At 41.0% G+C, this 15903-nt stretch overlaps 1 long non-coding RNA gene across 1 annotated transcript; it reads left to right on the top strand.

The window, feature by feature from the left end:
* The first annotated feature begins 12811 nt into the window (after positions 1–12811).
* Gm14717 lies at positions 12812–15693 on the top strand. The gene is made up of 3 exons (XR_386966.2): positions 12812–12872; positions 13115–13215; positions 15420–15693. It is a non-coding gene; the product is annotated as a predicted gene 14717 (long non-coding RNA).
* The last annotated feature ends 210 nt before the right edge of the window (positions 15694–15903 follow it).

The following is a 15903-nucleotide window of genomic DNA, read 5'->3' as shown; positions in this document are numbered from 1 at the left end:
TCTTCTTCTCTTCTCTTCTCTCTCTCTCTCTCTCTCTCTCTCTCTCTCTCTCTCTCTCTCTCTCTCTCCTCTCTCTGTCTGCCTTTTTCTTTCTTTCTTTTACATCCTCATCATAGTGCTTCCTGCTACTCCACCCTCTACTTACAGGGCCCCTTCTCCATTGACCCCTTCACCTCTGAGAAGAGGGAGGTCCGTCCTTCATACCAGCCCACCCTAGCACCTCAAATCACTACTGAGGCCAATCAGAAAGTCAGGAAATATTTCTTATTTTAGTAAGATACGTGCTGAGGTTACTCCCTTATATTTGTGCTTATTGCAGTGATTTACAAGGTCAAACCACTACTCAGTTTCTAACTAATCAAGGAAAAGAAAAATCTGGTCAAGGAGGCATAGATCATAAACGTTAATCATGTGGCGAGCTGGGACATATTAGCAAACATTGTCCCAATAGTACAGAAAGCACTGTAAACCTTATATTCCTGCTCCCACTCAGGGCATAAATCCAGGCAAGCCTAATATCTCATGCCATCACTGTCAGACAGTATACCATTGGCAGAAGGAATGTCAGTCTCTTTTTCATAAGAATTACACTTCCTTTTCTGGTACTCCAGTGCATTCTAATACTGTAAAGCCCCTGTTAAAGTGGGAAACTGAGGGAGGGTTCCATCACAGGCTCTTCAAACAATGGGGTTAATTTAACAGCCTCAGACCACCAATCCATTTGTTAATGGAGGACTATCCAACAGCTTCAATGCATAACTCTGGGCAGCACAGAACTGAACCTCTGTTCCATCTCCACAACAATATTAACCTTTAACTCCCCTGTTGTAGCCTCCCATAAGCCTGAACCAGGCTGAGCCAGAACTTGGCCTTGCTGCCACTAAGGAGATTATTTAGGGTGGAGCCTTCCTCTATATATCATTTTATTGTTGAGCCACTGTCGCTGTTCCTCTTCAAGACACTGCTACCTGCTGAGAAGCCCCAAAGCTATTCAGGAGACTATGCCCTATCCTGCACATCATCACCTGCAGCTGGTTCCAGGCTCCAAGAATGAATTGGCGGGAATGGACTTTACCCCCTTTTTTTATAAAGTGTGTCTGCCATTAAAAATTTGAACCTTGAGCAGACTAGTTGTCTTGGTTCCATTATTTCTCAACCTGCCTAGGCTCCCTCTTTTCTTTCAGTTCCAAGATGCCTTCCAGGCTCGAACCTGGACATGTGAGCTGCTGGCCAGCCCCAACAATTTGGCGAACCAATGCGGAGCCTGGGAAAGTCAGAGGACATTTGGAAGAAGCACTGCTGGTTTGGAGCTCCATGGAAGAAGAAAAGAATTAAAGAAAAATTCATACCGGAGAAGGTTGGTACGGGCTAAGCTAGATCAGCACTAATCCTGCGTGCTGGATTCACTTAGGTTCAGCAGTGAGTTATCCAGGATCTAGGAACTCAACAGGCAGGCAGTCGGCTGCAGCTTCCAGAAGCTGCTTTTTTAGGCGAGAGAAATAAAAGGGTTTAATAAAAGGGATTTTATAATCAGGCGGAGGGCCGTAGTTGGAAACTGCATCAGGAGGGAGGAAAGTAGATTTTGAAACTCTCCCAGGGACAGAGAGAAAATCAGGGAATCCCCTCTTGTGTTCGTGCTGGCTGGTATCTTTGTTCTGAGTGTCTGTCTTATGTTTCCGGAAACGAACATGTGCTCTTTGTGTTGGTCTGTTGTCTGTGTTTTGTCCTGTGTCTCTGAAACATGGCACAGTCTGAGTTTAGATCCACCTGAGTTTGGTTTCTCTGGTGTTTAGAGCAGGTGGAGTTTTCTGAAACGTGCTTGGTATTTGCAGCTATCCCTTTGGGCTGTAAGGACTGGAGGACTGTGGACAGCAGATGTGCTGGGAAGACCATCAACTCACCAGGGGACGCCCTGGGGAGTGGGGAGAGCCAAAGACATCTGGCAGTCTCCAGAGATCAGTCAGAGGGACCAAGTTTTGTTTATGAAATGGAAGCTTACACTTCTAATTCTTTTGCCTGCTCGTGGAGGACGAGTAAGTATTGCATGTATCTGGATCTGTTGGTTTCTGTTTTCTGTGTTTTGTGTATGTGTTTAGAGTTATATGAAAATTTAGAGAAGTGCTAGTGTGATGGAAAAGCCCTGCTGGGAGCTGATTGCAAATGCAGCTCCTAAAGGGGCAGGCAGCCTTTTGCTTGTAAGAGAAAGTTAGCTTAAAATTGGTAACTCAGAGTTAGAGTCATTCTAAACAACATGTGGCAGGAGTGAACCCAGGAAAACAGCTCTTTAAAGATACTTCAAAATAGGAATAAGCTTTGGGCCAGAACTCTGGCAGAGTGCTCAAATTGAGAAATGTTTGCACTTGGGTAGATGCTGAGCTCAGCTTGGAGCAGCCTAAGGGAGGTTTCTGTGGCATTTCTTTTGTTTTGCAAACCATGACTGAGGAAGTTCCTGGGACATCACCTCTCCCTGCCTTAAGGGAAGATTCCTTAAGATTCAGAGGCAATATCTTTTAATACTTAGGTTTTTAACTATACTAGAAAATCGTGGTCCAGAAAATCTAAGAAGGAAAAATTGATTTCCTGCAAAATTTTATTTTCAAAAGCTTCCAGGAGATGTTAATTGGCTAAAACCTCACCTTAAAACTCACCACAGGAGAACTTAAGCTTTTGTCAGGTGCTATTAAGTGAGACACAAATTAACTGGCAAAGAACAAAAGGCCTTGCAGAAATTAAAGAAAGCTTTTATATTGTTATCAATTATAACCAATGGTAATTAAATATTAGCTGCCTATTTTAATTATTGGTTATTAAATGTGCCCACAAAAATTACTTGGCTAGAGAAAACATTGTTGTAAAATCACCCATCTTCACCTCAAAGTAAAATTTCAGCATCCTATTAAGGCCGCTTTGGTGCTAAAAAATAATTGTAAGATAAATTCATATATTTTAGAAAAACTATAACAAAAATTGTGTTTAAAAAAACCTGACTAGCTGTCTGTTCCTTGTTCCAAACAGCAATTAATTTGGTTATTACAGGATATTAATATTTGATCTATTGCATATCATCATTTTAAATAAAATTGACAATCATTATCCCAAAGATAAGTTAAAAATGTTTTTATGCATGCTTTTGTACCTTCTATAAATTCATACATGCATACATCCCAGTTATTATGTTTAAAATCAGCCCTCTTATGGGAGAAAAGCATATGTGAATTGGATCACAGGTTTATTCTTTTGAGCTTTCCCCTGCTTCAACACAGATAATTAAATTGTGTGCTGTAGATAGTGTTTTAAAATGTTGAATAATCGAGGGCTTTGCCACAGCATCTGGGGGAGCCACCTTGGTTGTGGGATTCCGCCAAGATTAGTTTGTGCAGGAGAGAGTGTCGACTACAGAAGCTAACAGCTTCTGGGACAGGCAGAAGCCGCAGAGATTCTGAGGCAGACTGCATTTGGGGATCCAGACACCTTCCCTGCCAGAGGAGAGGGGTCAGCAACTGGGGGAGCCATCTTGGTTCCCAGATCCCACCAAGACTGGTCTGCCCAGGTGAGAGTGTGGACTACAGAAGCTACACAGATTCTGGGACAAGCCCTGTTTCGGCCTTTATCTTCTGCCAGGGAGCAGGTCCGAACACCAGATATCTGTGGATCTTCCATGAAAGAGGAGAGCTTACCTGCAGAGAGTGCTCTAACCACTGAAACTCAGGAGAGAGCTAGTCTCACAGGTGTGTTGATAAAGGCTAAGAGAATCATGAGAGGAACTAGCTCTAACCAGAGACAACAATAACAACTAACTCCAGAGATTACCAGATGGTGAAAGGCAAACTTAAGAATCTTACTAACAGAAAGCAAGACCACTCGCCATCATCAGAACCCAGCACTCCCACCACAGCCAGTCCTGGGCACCCCAACCCACCTGAAAAACTAGACCTGGATTTAAAAGCCTATATCACGATGATGGTAGATGACATCAAGAAGGACTTTAATAACTCACTTAAAGAAATACTGGGGAACACTGAAAAAGAGTTACAAGTCCTTAAAGACAAACAGGAAAACACAACCAAACAGATAGAAGTCCTTAAAGAAAAACAGGAAAACACATCCAAGCAGGTGATGGAAATGAACAAAACCATAATAGACCTAAAAAGGAAAGTAGACACAATAAAGAAAACTCAAAGTGAGGCAACACTGGAGATAGAAACCCTAGGAAAGAAATCTGGAAACATAGATGCCAGCATCAGCAACAAAATACAAGACATAGAAGAAAGAATCTCAGGTGCAGAAGATTCCATAGAGAACATCAGCATAACAATCAAAGAAAATGGAAAATGCAAAAAGATCCTAACTCAAAACATCCAGGAAATCCAGGACACAATGAGAAGACCAAACCTATGGATAATAGGAGTAGATGAGAATAAAGATTTTCAACTTAAAGGGCCAGCAATTATCTTCAACAAAATTATAGAAGAAAACTTCCCAAACCTAAAGAAAGAGATGCCCATGAACATACAAGAAACCTACAGAACACCAAAAAAACTGGACCAGAAAAGAAATTCCTCGTGACACATAATAATCAGAACAACAAATGCACTAAATAAAAATAGAATATTAAAAGCAGTAAGGGAAAAAGGTCAAGTAACATATAAAGGCAGGCCTATCAGAATTACACCAGACTTTTCACCAGAGACTATGAAAGCCAGAATATCCTGGACAGATGTTATACAGAACCTAGGAGAACACAAATTCCAGCCCAGGCTACTATACCCAGCCAAACACTCAATTACCATGGATGGAGAAATCAAAGTTTTCCATGACAAAATCAATTCACACATTATCTTTCCATGAATCCAGGCCTTCAAGGGATAATAACAGAAGAAAACCAATACAAGGATGGAAACGACGCCCTAGAAAAAGCAAGAAAGTAATCCCTCAACAAACCAAAAAGAAGACAGCCACAAAAACAGAATGCCAACTCTAAAAACAAAAATAATAGGAAGCAATTCCCAAATAAAAAGACATAGACTAACAGACTGGCTACACAAACAGGACATAACATTCTGCTGCTTACAGGAAACCCATCTCAGGGAAAAAGACAGACACAACCTCAGAGTGAAAGGCTGGAAAACAATTTTCCAAGCAAATGGTCTGAAGAAACAAGCTGAAGTAGCCATTCTAATATCGAATAAAATCGACTTCCAACCCAAAGTTATCAAAAAGTACAAGGAGGGACACTTCATACTCATCAAAGGTACAATCCTCCAAGAGGAACTCTCAATTCTGAATATCTATGCGAAAAATGCAAAGGCAGCCACATTCATTAAAGAATCTTTAGTAAAACTCAAAGCACACATTGCACCTCACTCAATAATAGTGGGAGACTTCAACACACCACTTTCATCAATGGACAGATCATGGAAACAGAAAATAAACGGGGACTCAGTGAAACTAACAGAAGTGATGAATAAATGGACTTAACAAATATCTACATAACATTTTATCCTAAAACAAAAGGACATATCTTCTTCTCAGCACCTCATGGAACCTTCTCCAAAACTGATCATATAATTGGTCACAAAACAGGCCTCAACAGATACAAAAATATTGAAATCGTCCCATGCATCCTATCAGACCACCATGGACTAAGGTTGATCTTCAATAACAACATAAATAATGGAAAGCCAACATTCATGTGGAAACTGAACAACACTCTTCTCAATGATACCTTTGGCAAGGAAGGAATAAAGAAAGAAAGACTTTTTAGAGTTTAATAAAAATGAAGCCACAACATACGCAATCTTATGGGACACTATGAAAGCGTTTCTAAGAGGGAAACCCATATATCTGAGTGCCTCCAAAAAGAAACTAGAGTGAGCACACACTAGCTGCTTGACAACACACCTAAAAGCTTTAGAAAAAAGGAAGTAAATTCACTCAAGAGGAGTAGACTGCAGGAAATAATCAAACTCAGGGGCGAAATCAACAAAGTGGAAACAAGAACTAGTCAAAGAATCAACCAAACGAGGAGCTAGTTCTTTGAGAAAATCAACAAGATAGATAAACCCTTAGCCAGACTCACTAGAGGGAACAGGGAAAGCATTCTAATTAACAAAATCAGAAATAAAAAGGGAGACATAAAAACAAAGCCTGAAGAAATCCAAAACACCATAAAATCCTTCTAAAAAAAAAAAAGGCTATACTCAACACAACTGGAAAACCTGGAAGAAATGGACAAATTTCTAGACAGATACCAGGTATCAAAGTTGATCAAGTTAACAATCTAAACAGACCCGTATCCAGTAAAGAAATAGAAGCAGTCATTAATGGTCTTCCAACCAAAAAAAAAAAAAAAAAAAAAAAAAAAAAAAAAAGCCCAGGACAAGATGGGTTTAGTGCAGAGTTCCATTAGACCTTCAAAGAAGATCTGATTCCAGTTCTGTACAAACTATTCCACAAAATAGAAGTAGAATGGACTCTACCCAATTCATTCTATGAAGCCACAATTACTCTGATACATAAACCACAGAATGATCCAACAAAGATAGAGTTCTTCAGACCAATTTCCCTTATGAATATTGATGCAACAATACTCAATAAAAATTTCGGTAACCAAATCCAAGAACACATTAAAGCAATCATCCATCCTGACCAAGTAGGTTTTATTCCAGGGATGCAGGGATGGTTTAATATATGGAAATCCATCAACGTCATCCATTATATAAACAAACTCAAAGACAAAAACCACATGATCATATCCTTACACACAGAGAAAGCATTTGACAAAATTCAACACGCATTCATGATAAAAGTCTTGAAAGATCAGGAATTCAAGGCCCATACCTAAACATGATAAAAGCAATCTACAGCAAACCAGTAGCCAACATCAAAGTAAATTGTGAGAAGCTGGAAGCAATCCCACTAAAATCAGGGACTAGAGAAGGCTGCCCACTTTCTCCCTAACTATTCAACATTGTACTTGAAGTCCTAGCCAGAGCAATTTGACAACAAAAGGAGATCAAGGGGATACAAATTGGAAAGGAAGAAGTCAAAATATCACTTTTTGCAGATGATTTGATAGTATATATAAGTAACCCTAAAAATTACACCAGAGAACTCCTAAACCTGATAAACAGCTTCGGCGAAATAGCTGGATATAAAATTAACTTAAACAAGTCAATGGCCTATCTCTACACAAAGAATAAACAGGCTGAGAAAGAATTTAGGGAAATATCACTCTTCTCAATAGTCACAAATAATATAAAATACCTTAGCCTGACTCTAACTAAGAAAGTGAAAGATCTGTATAAGAACTTCAAGTCTCTGAAGAAAGAAATTAAAGAATATCTCAGAAGATGGAAAGATCTTTCATGCTCATGGATTGACAGGATCAACATTGTAAAAATGGCTTTCTTGCCAAAAGATATCTACAGATTCAATGCAATCCCCATCAAAACTCCAACTCAATTCTTCAATGAATTACAAAGAAAAATCTGCAAATTCATCTGGAATAACAAAAAACCTAGGATAGCAAAAATTCTTCTCAAGGATAAAAGTACCTCTGGTGGAATCACCATGCCTGACCTAAAGCTTTTCTACAGAGCAATTGAGATAAAAACGGCATGGTACAGGTACACCGACAGACAAGTAGACCAATGGAATAGAATTTAAGACCCAGAAATGAACCCACACACCTATGGTCACTTGATTTTTGACAAGGGAGCTGAAACCATCCAATGGGAAAAAGACAGCATTTTCAACATATGGTGCTGGCACAACTGGTGGTTATCATGTAAAAGAATGCGAATTGGTCCATTCCTATCTCCTGTACTAAGGTAAAATCTAAGTGGATCAAGGAACTCCACATAAAACCAGAGACACTGAAACTTATAGAGGAGAAGGTGGGGAAAAGCCTCAAAGATATTGGCACACGGGAAAAATTCCTGAATAGAACAGCAATGGCTTGTGCTGTAAGATAGAGAATTGACAAATGGGACCTCATGAAACTGCAAAGCTTTTTTAAGGCAAAAGACACTGTGAATAAGACAAAAAGGCCACCAACAGATTGGGAAAGGATCTTTACCTATCCTAAATCAGATAGAGGACTAAAGTACAATATATATAAAGAACTCAAGAAGGTAGACTCCAGAAAATCAAATAACCCCATTAGAAAATAGGGCTCAGAGGTAAACAAAGAATTCTCACCTGAGGAATACCGAATGGCTGAGAAGCACCTGAAAAAATGTTCCGAATCCTTAAGCATCAGGGAAATGCAAATCAAAAACAACCCTGAGATTCCATCTCACACCAGTCAGAATGTCTAAGATCAAAAATTCAGGTGACAGCAGATGCTGGCAAGGATGTGGAGAAAGAGGAACACTCCTCCACTGTTGGTGGGATTGCAAGCTTGTACAACCACTCTGGAAATCAGTCTGGCGGTTACTCAGTATATTGGACATGGTACTACCGGAGGATCCCACAATACCTGGGCATATATCCAGAAGATTTTCCAACTAGTAAGAAAGAAACATGCTCCACTATGTTCATAGCAGCCTTATTTATAATAGCCAGAAGCTGGAAAGAACCCAGATGCCCCCCAACAGAGGTTTGGATACAAAAATGTGGTATATTTACACAATGGAGTACTACTCAGCTATTAAAAAGAATGAATTTATGAAATTCCTAGGAAAATGATTGGAACTGGCGGGCATTATCCTGAGTGAGGTAACCCAATCACAAAAGAAATCAAATGATATGTACTCACTGATAAGTGGATATTAGCCCAGAAACTTTGAATAGCCAGGATATAAGTTACAATTTGCAAAACACATGAAACTCAAGAAGAACGAAGACCAAAGTGTGGACACTTTTCTTCTTTTTGGAATTGGGAAGGAGTTACAGAGACAAAGTTTGGAGCTGAGACAAAAGGATGGACCATCTAGAGAATGTCATATCCAGGGATCCATCCCATAATCAGCCTCCAAACGCTGACACCATTGCATACACTATCAAGATTTTGCTGATAGGACTCTGATATAGCTCTCTCTTGTGAGACTACACCGGAGCCTAGCAAACACATAACTGCATGCTCACAGTCAGCTATTGGATGGATCACAGGGCCCCCAATGGAGGAGCTAGAGAAAATACCCAAGGAGCTGAAGGGATCTGCAACCCTATAGGTGGAACAACACTATGAACTTACCAGTACCCCGGAGCTCTTGACTCTAGCTGCATATGTATCAGAAGATGGCCTAGTAGGCCATCGGTGGAAAGAGAGGCCCATTGGACTTGCAAACTTTATATGCCCTAGTACAGTGGAACTCCAATGCCAAAAAGTGCTAGTTGGTGTGTAAGGGAGTGGGGAAAAGGGTATAGGGGATATTTGGGATAGCACTGGAAATGTAAATGAGGAAGATACCTAATTAAAAAAAAAAACAGAAAAGAAACCTGGTGGACTTTGGACCCATCACCTACCAAACCCCTGCTATGCCAAATACTACTCCTCTTCCATCCCATTCACCCCTTCAGCCTGGACTTTGCTGCTTGGACAGACCCATACTTAGTCTGATCCTGTGAAGTCTCCATATCCTGATCCATCCTCGAGGACCCACTATACTCAGAACACTTTGTCCTTTCTGATGGCATAGACTCTTCATTGGTCTACTTCTGTGAAGACTCCATAACCCAATCCATGGTAGAGGACCCAATCCACTCAGAGTTGATGTCTGAAGGCCTCCCAAGAGATCTACTGCAGCAGGACAACATATCAGCAGCTTCATTTTTTTAATTGGGTATTTATTTCATTTACGTTTCCAATGCTATCCCAAAAGTTCCCCACACGATCCCCCACCCACCCACTCCCACTTCTTGGCCCTGGTGTTCCCCTATACTAAGGCATATAAATTTTGCACAACAAATGGGCCTCTCTTTCCACTGATGGCCCACTAGGCCATCTTCTGGTACATATGCATCTAGAGACACGAGCTGGGGGCGGGGGGGGGGGTACTGGTTAGTTCATATTGTTGTTACAACTATAGGATTGCAGATCCCTTTAGCTTCTTGGGTACTTTCTCTAGCTCCTCCATTGGGGGCCCTGTGATCCATGCAATAGCTGACTGTGAGCATCCACTTCTGTGTTTGCTAGGCCACAGCATAGTCTCACAAGAGACATCTATATCTGGGTCTTTTCACCAAATCTTGCTAGTGTATGCAATGGTGTCAGCGTTTAGAGAGCTGATCATGGGATGGATCCCTGAATATGGCAATCACTAGATGGTCCATCCTTTCGTCTCAGCTCCAAACTTTGTAACTTCTTCCATGGGTGTTTTGATCTCAGTTCTAAGAAGGGGCAGTGTCCACACTTTGGTCTTCTTTCTTCTTGAGTTTCATGAATTTAGCAAATTGTGTCTTATATCTTTAGTATTCTAAGTTTCTGGGCTAATATCTGCTTATCAGTGAGTACATATTGTGCGAGTTCTTTTGTGATTGGGTTACCTCACTCAGGATGATGCATTCCAGTTCCATCCATTTGCCTAGGAATTTCTTTTTTTTTTTTTTTTTTGTTAGGAATGTCATAAATTCATTCTTTTTAATAGGTGAGTAGTACTCCATTGTATAAATGTATCACATTTTCTATATCCAATCCTCTGTTGAGGGGCATCTGGGTTCTTTCCAGCTTCTGGCTATTATAAATAAGTATGCTGCAAGGACCCACACAGGATCCCCCACGATATCCTTAGACCTCTGGTGAGTGGAACACAGCGTCTGCTCCAATCCAATTGCGTGGGATCTGAGACTGCATTAACTAGGGAAGCAGATAATCTGGCCTGAACAGGGGCACAAGTCCCTTCCAGTCTACTCCAGCACTGGGGTACCTTGCCTGTGGAGTCTCCGGACACACACAAGGACCCACACAGGATCCCCCACGGGATCCTAAGACCTCTGGAGAGTGGAACACAGCATCTGAAATAAAGAAAGAAATTAAATACTTTTTAGAGTTTAATGAAAAAGAAGCCATAACATACCCATTCTGTTACTTGCCCTTTTCCCTTACTGCTTTTTATATTCTATTTTTATTTAGTACATTTGTTGTTCTGATTATTATGTGTCGGGAAGATTTTCTTTTCTGGTCCAGTCTATTTGGGGTTCTGTAGGCTTCTTGTATGTTCATGGGCATCTCTTTCTTTAGGTTTGGGAAGTTTTCTTCTATAATTTTGTTGAAGATATTTGCTGGCCCTTTAAGTTGAAAATCTTCATTCTCATCTACTCCTATTATCCGTAGCTTTGTCTTCTCATTGTGTCCTGGATTTCCTGGATGTTTTGATTTAGGATCTTTTTGCATTTTATATTTCCTTTGATTGTTGTGCCGATGTTCTCTATGTAATCTTCTGCACCTGAGATTCTCTCTTCCATCTCTTGTATTCTGTTGCTGATGCTTGCATATATGGTTCCAGATTTCTTTCCTAGGTTTTCTATCTCCAGCATTGCCTCACTTTGGGTTTTCTTTGTGTGTCTACTTCCCTTTTTAGGTCTTGGATGGTTTTATTCAATTCCATCACCTGTTTGGTCGTGTTTTCTTGCAATACTTTAGGGGATTTTTGTGCTTCCTCTTTAAGGTCTTCTACCTGTTTAGCAGTGTTCTCCTGTATTTCTTTAAGTGAGTTATTAAAGTCCTTCTTGATGTCCTCTACCATTGTCATGAGATTGCTTTTAAATCCGGGTCTAGCTTTTCAGGTGTGTTGGGGTGCCCAGGACTGGGTGAGGTGGGAGTGCTGGGTTCTGATGGTGGTGAGTGGTCTTGGTTTCTGTTAGTAAGATTCTTACAATTGCCTTTCGCCATCTGGTAATTTCTGGAGTTAGTTGTTGTAGTTGTCTCTGGTTAGATCTTGTTCCTCAGGTGTTTATGTTAACCTCTATCAGCAGACCTGGGAGACTAGCTCTCTCCTGATTTTCAGTGCTCAGAGTACTCTCTGCAGGTAGGCTCTCCTCTTGCAGGGAAAGTGTCCAGATAACTGGTTTTCAAACCTGCCTCTTGTCAGAAGTTGTGATCCACTCACAGAGGTCTTAAAATCCTGTGGATGGTCCTGTGTATACCTTACAGGTGTCCGCAGACTCCATGCCCAAGGTACCCCTGTGCTGGCGTGGACAGGAAGGGACTTGTGCCCCTGATCATGCCGGGTTTTCTGCTTCCCTAATTAATGCAGTCTCAGGTCCTGCGCGATTGGATTGGAGCAGCAGCTGTGTTCCACTCACCAGAGGTCTTAAGATCCCGTGGCAGGTCTTGTGCGTAGCTTTGAGGGTGTCAGCTAACTCAGTGACCTAGCTACACCGGTGCTGGCGGGACCAGAATGGGAGGGATATTTCATAAACCAAAGGGACATTAAATACTCTGGCCCTTTATGTCTTGATACTGGTTCTTTGCTCATAATATCCCATTCAGTTTGGTAGCTATGGAAATATCAGAATTTTTGAGTCACTTTTCTTAACTACACAGTTTTTAACATTTGGTCTTCTTAGAAAAGACAGAGGCAAGTATTTGTATTTTCTATTAAGTTTCTAGTAACAAATCCCTGTCAGTTTCACAGGAAATGGAAGGAAAAGCAGTGCTGATATATAATTAGACATTTGTTCACAAACTCTCTGAAGGATCTAGGTGGCAGGTTCTGCCAAGTCTCATACAGGAGATTTACTAAAAGGGAGGGATGAGGGGTATGTAGCATATGCACAGGGGGACATGCTACAGATATGACAATGGGAATGTATTGCCTCTGGGCACTTATTTATGACATGCCTTGTTGGTTTTGGGTTGTCTGACAGTCCCAGCATTGCCATGCAAGAATGGCAGTGGAAGTTGCCTGATTGCCAACACTTTCCATGTGAGTAAATATTTCTGAAAATCATAACGACTGGAAGGCCAATGTGTGAAGGTTGTGGGGATTGCACTGTTCTATATCCTTATATCGTTCTGAAACTGAGTGTATGAATTATACCCTGTGTTGTTTCCCTATCTATAAAATGGGTACGATGATTATATGGCTTTCATTGTAGGGTCAGCAATTTTAGATGTGCTAAAGCATATCAAATACATTTTTTCTTTGTTTTCACATAAACTCTGCAGGTCATGGCCATTTGTTGAGACACTGCTGAAAAGAAGTAACAGGCAAAAGTACAGTTGAACTGCAAGCTGCAGAAACATGGCAAACACAAAGTGAGAGAGTAGTAAGTAAGTAGGGAAAAGTCACCATCTTTTTGTATGCAGACACTTAAGTCCTCATATCTCAGGACAGAAGTGCTGGATGTCTTAGCCTTGACACTGCCAACAGTATGTAATGTCTTCTTGTAGTAGGAAGACAATTCTGTGCACTGAGCTTGTTAGAGCTGTCTGTAGCCTGTCTCCACCAGAAGGAAGCAGCCCTCTGCTATTCCCCTGCTTGTGAATATCACAAATGTTCAGGCCTTTTCAACGTGTTTGTTCACCTCATTATGCTTGACACTGACCTTTACGCAATGAGCCTTTTCACAAACCCCAAACACATCACCTTTAAGGTACAATATTCCACACATCTCTTCATAGGCTTAAGGCTTCTTTAAAAGGTGAAATCAATTTATTCTAAGATTGTGCATAATTTTTAATATTACCAAGATGTTTTAAATTCTAAAGTGTTATTTTCAGGGAGAAAAGGAAACACGTAGATTTCATATCAAGTATCTCAGGTTTCTGGCATCTTCAACATAATGGTATTCAGACTCCAGCATACACTATTCCTTCCCAGCTTTATTCACAGGTCTCTCTAGACCTCTTTAAGGACTTCCAGTTCTGAAAGATTGCCTAATCTTAGAGGCTCTCAGGCTTTGTTTCAGGATTCTAAATAAAACAATAATCTTGAATCAATTTTCAACAGATTCAGTACCATGTGATCCATGCTGCCACATTCTTCAGTCACGTGTGATAAAGCTTCTCAACTGTTCTGTTCTAAATATTTGGAAGCATATAACTCAGTCATTACCTCTTGTTGTTGAGCACTCCAGAAGCTTCCATTCCAGTGCCATTGTCACTGTGCTAGCATAGTTCTAGTCACACAAATGTACAATATCTCTGTTGAATTCCTCGAGAACTAAGATATCCATTCTACTCCCACACTCTAAGGCCAAAGTCTGTGTAGATTCTTCTCTCAGCATGTTTTCCTTAAGAGCATCTCTGCATGTCTCTTGTCTATCAACAAAACCAGGCTAGGTTCCATCATGCAGCTTTAGCATCTAACTTCATCAGTTGTTACTCTATCTCCCACATACCTTTCCCAGTTAGGGGATCTAACTTACTGGTGACCCTCCCCCCAAGTAGTAAGTCCAGAATTGCAGTCTGGATTAGCGGTCACCTAGCTAAGTATGTACAAATTACACATGGGTGTCTACTGTGAACAAGTTGCAAACTTGTCCTCAAGTGCCATCTATTTCCAACCCTCCCCCAGATCACACAGCACCCGAGAGGGCTTCTCTTTTTAGTATTCCCAAGTACAACCCCAATTCTGCTCAGTTCAAAATTGCTTCTCTAGAACCATTTGTTGGACATTCAGTTTGATCAAGATTGCCTGGCTTTGAGACTCTCAGACTGTTTCTCAGGATTCTATTAACCCTGAAATCTTGCAAAATTTTATTTTTCATCAGAATCAATACCATATGGACCATGCTGCCCCATTCATCTCCCTGGAGTGTTAGAAACTCCCCATGATGGTTTGTGTTATACTAACATGGCACAATCTATATTCATCTGAAAAAGAACCTCACTTGAGAACATTCCTCCATGAAATGGTCTGTAGAAAAGTCTGTTTAGAGCTTTCTTGAGTTATGATTCTTACGGTAGTGTGCAGTCATCTGTAGGTGTTACCATGCTTTTGGAGGTGGTTCAGGGTTGTTCAAGAAGGCAAGTAAAAATGCCAATGGAGTGCAAAAGCACTACGCAGTACTCCTTAATGGCATTCACTTTTGTTCCTGCCTCTAGATTTCTTGATTCCTGACTTGTGATTCCTCACAGATGGACAGTCTTGCTACTGCCCTGCTACTATATTATGTTATTCCAGAATTGACCCTATCTGAGATGTTCCAAATGTATATAGATATACAACCCAGTCACTGTCCCTTGTTGGTGAGCTCTCCAGAAGCTGCCTTTCCATTACATCTACACTGTGCCAGGATTTTTTTGGTCACACAGATCCTGCACTATTTCTGTTGCTTTCCTGGAGAACTAAGATATCCATTATACTACCACACTCTAAGGCCTAACTCTGTGTGTAGTATTCTCTTATCAACTTTGCCTGAATAGCTTCCATGGAATTCTTCTGTCCACATATCCACACAACCTGAGGCATGGGTCCTATCATGCAGCTTCCTCATCTAACTTTCTCAATTTTTTCTCTATCCTCCAGCAATTTTGCCATCTGTACTCTGCCAGTCCTGTTTCTTATGGACAGGGCACATACCAGGTTTGTAGGAAGAGGCCTACAGAAATTGTATTCTAGGTTCCTGCTCACCATCCCATGCTTGGCTCGAAGCACTCAGCTCTTTACCCAATTTTCTGGTGAGTTTGCTCCAATATTGAGTCCACAAGTATAGACACACTGGAAAGAGGCCTCCTAAGTATGTCCAGATTTTACATGGGTGTCCTTGGTGGTTGTACTGGACATTTTCTAAATTAGTGATCAAGGGAGGAGGGCCCCTTGTGGGTGGTACCATCTCTGGGCTGGTAGTCTTGGGTTCTATAAGAAAGCAAGCTGAGCAAGCCAGGGGAAGCAAGCCAGTAAGAAACATCCCTCCATGGCTTCTGTATCAGCTTCTGCTTCCTGACCTGCTTGAGTTCTAGTCCTGACTTCCTTAAGTGATGAACAGCAGTGTGGAAATGTAAGCTGAATA

The sequence above is a fragment of the Mus musculus genome, chromosome X (genome assembly GCF_000001635.26).
Source record: "Mus musculus strain C57BL/6J chromosome X, GRCm38.p6 C57BL/6J".
In the NCBI taxonomy this organism is placed as follows: Eukaryota; Metazoa; Chordata; class Mammalia; order Rodentia; family Muridae; genus Mus; species Mus musculus.
Note: the sequence above shows the minus strand (reverse complement) of the source record. Positions and strands in the feature narration are given on the sequence as shown.